Below are 4,768 nucleotides of genomic sequence, written 5' to 3'. Positions count from 1 at the left end.
GTGGTCAAATTTGACTAGACTCATAACAGCAATCAAATTGAAAGGTCTGAGTCAGTCTGCCCATTCAATAGATTGAATGCTTATTAACCAATATCAACCCCCAGACCCAGTAGTAAACAGGGTTGGTTCAAAGTTAAGAAACCACCAAATTTGCTTACCAAATACTACTACCAAAGGCACCAAGTAGAGAGAGAGAGAGAGAGTGCTGACAAACTTGGAATACTTTATCTAGACTTTTTGTTGCACCAATATTTACGATTTTATAATCTATATACAACTTTGAACATCAACATTTTAAACTAATTATTGAAGAAAAAAGCTGCCATACATAGACATCCACAAATTCGGTCCAAATAGGCACGCCAATTAAGTCCACGTGCTTAGTCTTAAACTCTTAATTAACACTAGCTAGCTACCACTGATTTGCTTTCCTTCTTGCCAACTAATCTCAACTAAACTCTTAATTATTAGCACTAGAACGATTCAAAACCAACCTTTATGTCCAATTGGTATACTAAAAAATTTTGGACTACCTCTATTTCAATTTCTGATTAGCGCAGTCACCAACATGTACTTCCTTTTAGTAATTAAAAAAAAAAATATTCACATTTTGTTTTCATAATTATTGATGTAATAAGTTTTTATTGAAGCAACATTATTTTTACACGACTTCATTATTGACAGTATTTTTGTTATTATAAATTACGCTATGTCACTTTAACATTTGTGAAGAATATTACGAAAAAAAATTGTCTTTGAATATATTTACATATTTTTTTAAAATGAGATTTTCTAACCTCTCTCACAAATTTCAAACTTAAAAGGAGATTAGCAAAGGAAAAGTGTGTCTCTATGCTCATATTGACTGCGTCCACACCTCTCTTACATAATATAAATTATACATGTGAAATAAAGAAGTATAGAAAGCGCTATTATGATGTGGAAATAAAAGTTCCCTCAGTGAAGGCTACAAATAAGGAGCAATTATCTTTATATAGATATAATTGGGATGTGGTGGGTCTTAATTCAAATGTTACATAGAAAAGAATATTAAGAAAAAAAGATAGCTCAATATTATTATCTATTTGCATTTCTCAAAAAACTCAATTTTTCCACATAAGCAATTGTTCTTTTCTTTAGTACAAAAGAAATCAAAAGGATAAATTTCAATCAATAGAATTCTCATAAATGGAACACATTTTTGAGACCACAAAGTTGTTTAGGAGACCAAGTTCAATGCATAAGTTGCCTTATAGCCGGTGCAATTAATTGTGCATGAGGACTTCCTGCTTTAGCTAAGCTTTAGCCCACTTAACAATTTATTTCTTCTTAAATCTATTGTATAAGAGCGCAATAATTGTTTCCCTAAATTTTCATCACAAATTCACGAGTCTTTTTTACCTCTTAAACTTTATTCAATCACAAAGTTTGAAAAAAATGATGAAGTTTCACCCATATCATAGAGGTTATTCTTTCAATATATAATAATTATGGTGGACACAAACCCTTGAGAGAGAGAGAGAGAGAGAGTTATATTGGATATGAAACAGGTATGTTGCTCAACAGATTTAGGAAAAAAAAAACGAAAAAGGTATAAACCTGAATTTTATACACTTCCTTTTCTTTTTCTTTTTCAAGATAGAAAATTTATCATTGAAAACGTATTACTTCATTCCAACCAATGATATCATGTAAATTTCAAAGGTCAAAAGAATTAATTGTATTCATTAAAAAAAAAAAAAATCCTCTAAAAAAGTAATAGGTCTTTGATCATAGCAATTGATTATTGACCTATACATCCAATAAAATCACAAGAAGCTTTCGCATTTGACTATATGATGCCATTAGAAAAGGAAATGCAAACCACGAGCAAATGATTTCACACTTATAGTAAAAGTTCTAGCACGACTTGACAACCTAAAAAATCCATTCATTTTGCAAATGGCCAAGAAAGAAAAGAAAAGAAAAATCTTGTGATTTGCATAATTAATCTAAGCATTTATATTATATTCTCAAATGATCTCACCCATTTGTGGTAATCGAATTAGATGCGTAAACAATGACAAAGTCACATTATTTCTAAGAAAAAACGAAAAAGACGGAATCAAAGTAGAAGGAAAAGGTTTTTTCCGAGGCAAAAGAAAATGAAAATTTTCAAAATTGGCGTGGAAAAGCCGTAATGCTTGTGAAAGGGTGAGGTGGTCTCTTCCTGTTTCTGGGTTCTTGTGGTCATAAATAACGCAATTGCACACGGCCGGACACAACTTTCAATAGGAAATTTATGGCAAAAGCGTGGGACTGTGGGGCCAAGTTTGATGATTAGGTTAGGGACAACACATGGAACATCAAAACTGGTAGACCCCACTGTTGATGATTGGGTAGGGAACCATATTGGGACCCACTGTGTCTGCTTGTCCTTCCTTTGCCTTTGCTGATTGGGTAGTCCATGAGCATTCAGTGTCTTGCTATCTCAGTGGATTACATGTTGGGCCCATCGAACCCCCATGAATTCCCCAATTCCGAAGTGGGATTTCTGGTTCTTTCTATCTGTCGGTAAACAATGTTGTTTAATTTTAAAAAACTCTCTAAAAAGTGAGACAATCACTCCTTCTTTGATTAGGTTTCTTCTTTCTTTTCTTTTCTTTTCTTTTCTTTTTTTTTTTTTTTTTTAAGCTTTAATTAAAGGGGGAAAAAAAGAGAGAAAGTGATAACAATTGATTAGGATTTCTGTTACATGCGTGAATTGTTGTTTTTCACTGTAGACTGTAGAGTTTTTTGGTAATATATACCAAACAATGTACCTGAAATTAGTCAGATCTTGTTGAACATGTCTCTTTGTTTGATAATAATAGAGTATTATCTTTTTCTCAAATCCTACTATTTCTATATAAACAAATTAAATAGTGTCTGAACAAGTTTGGGCAAGAGTGACTTGTTCTATTGGGAAGCGTAAACTTCAATCCATGAGTTAAATAACATGTGCCATCGCTCTCATCTTATTCTAACTTGATGATAATAATAATAATAATAATAATAATAATAATAATAATAATAATCTGTGAAGGTTGCCAATTTCACGAGCAACCCAGCTTTGTATCAAAAAATAGGAAGGAGACAGTAATAAAGGGGGAATTACCATGATGGACTGTCATTTTAACTTGCTACTATAATTGTTCACCGTCATGAACTAGAATAATAACGCATGAATGATTACACATGTTATACAAACTAAACAATGATAGTAAAGACACTGGAATTTTTGTAGAAACTTAAAGAATTAGTACATAGGAAGGAGACAGTAATAATTGAACAAGAAAAAACCATGGTAATACTTAGTCAAGAGCTAAGATACCCCTTTTTCTTTGTTCTCATATTTTAAAAAAATTTACTCATACACTCAAGGGCTAAAACTCCAAATCTCACCCACCACACCTTGGAGGATGGATATACTACTTGGGCCAAGGCAAATGTTTATTATGATAGAACCCTAAATAAAGCTTAATTTTATGGTGGTGTCCAAGTCACAATTTCAGTGCAAAAAGTGTGTATATGTTTGTGTCTAATAATAAGCGTATCAGTATTTACCTTAATTTTATAGGTCTGCATGCCTAAGAGCATTTACATTGGGAATGGCATATGTCATATGTAGGGAAAATTTAACATAAAAGCTCAAAACCCCCCACACATCCGCACTTGTAAAAGCCAACTATTGCAAAAAAATTTGCAATAGTGCTACAGTGCAATTCTAAAGGTAGAATCACACTATAGCTCAACTCTTAAAAAAAAAAAAAAAAAAAAAAATCCTAATGTTTTATTCACTTACTTTATCAATTCCTCTCTCTCTCTCTCTGGGTTTTTGGGTTTTTGTTTTTATTTGGCTTTTGGAATATATTATTTTTTGTATAGAAATATTATTTTAATGTATTGTATTGTAAAATAACAATTAAGATACTGAGAGTATTGTAAAATGGTATGGTATAATTGATAAAGTAACTTTTTGAGATGGTAAAATAAGATGTAATAGAATTTTGGGATGTGAATGCTCTAATAGAAGCACAAAACTGTTATTGCTATTAATTTCTTATAATCCACATTACTTAGTGGTACATATCCTATTGTAAGAGAACTCACCCAGTGTACTATATCTCTCTTTCATATAAATGCGAGTCTCATTTTGTGAAACCCACATCCAATGCATTGAATCATTTAACATAAGAGAGAGGCTTTCAATTTTAAAATGTAATAAGTTGAAATGGAACACTGTAGAGGCTCCTATATTCAGCATGGGACGGTGAATAATGATATAACTTGCACGATTAGAAAAATTGACCTTTTCTCAAAAAAAAGAAAAAAAAGAAAATTGACCTATAAGAATGACATTGAAAGTTTCTAGCAATTTAATTGAATACACCTCCAAAAGTAAGAGAATCAATCTGATAAATGCTTGACATATTTTACTTCTAGTTTTCTAATTGTTAACACTATTGAGTTGAATAATGGATTGAGTTCCAGTTGAACTTCCTATATAGTCAAGCTGGTATTGTGTTGAAAATATTAACCTAGTACACATTTAGCACTGGTTGAGTTAGACTACCACATTTTTATTCCCAACTGACCTGAGCAGTTGCTTGCAAGGTTCTGAACATAACGAACAAAAAAGTCCGCATTCATTATCAGTCCAAAATGAATCAAAACCTCTTGGAAACATTTAGAAATTTGTGATGCAGTTCCAGTTAAGTAAAGATAAGAATTTCATGACCCTTACGAG

This window comes from Quercus lobata, chromosome 1, assembly GCF_001633185.2.
Source record: "Quercus lobata isolate SW786 chromosome 1, ValleyOak3.0 Primary Assembly, whole genome shotgun sequence".
Classification (NCBI taxonomy): domain Eukaryota; kingdom Viridiplantae; phylum Streptophyta; class Magnoliopsida; order Fagales; family Fagaceae; genus Quercus; species Quercus lobata.
This window is presented reverse-complemented; position numbering follows the sequence as displayed.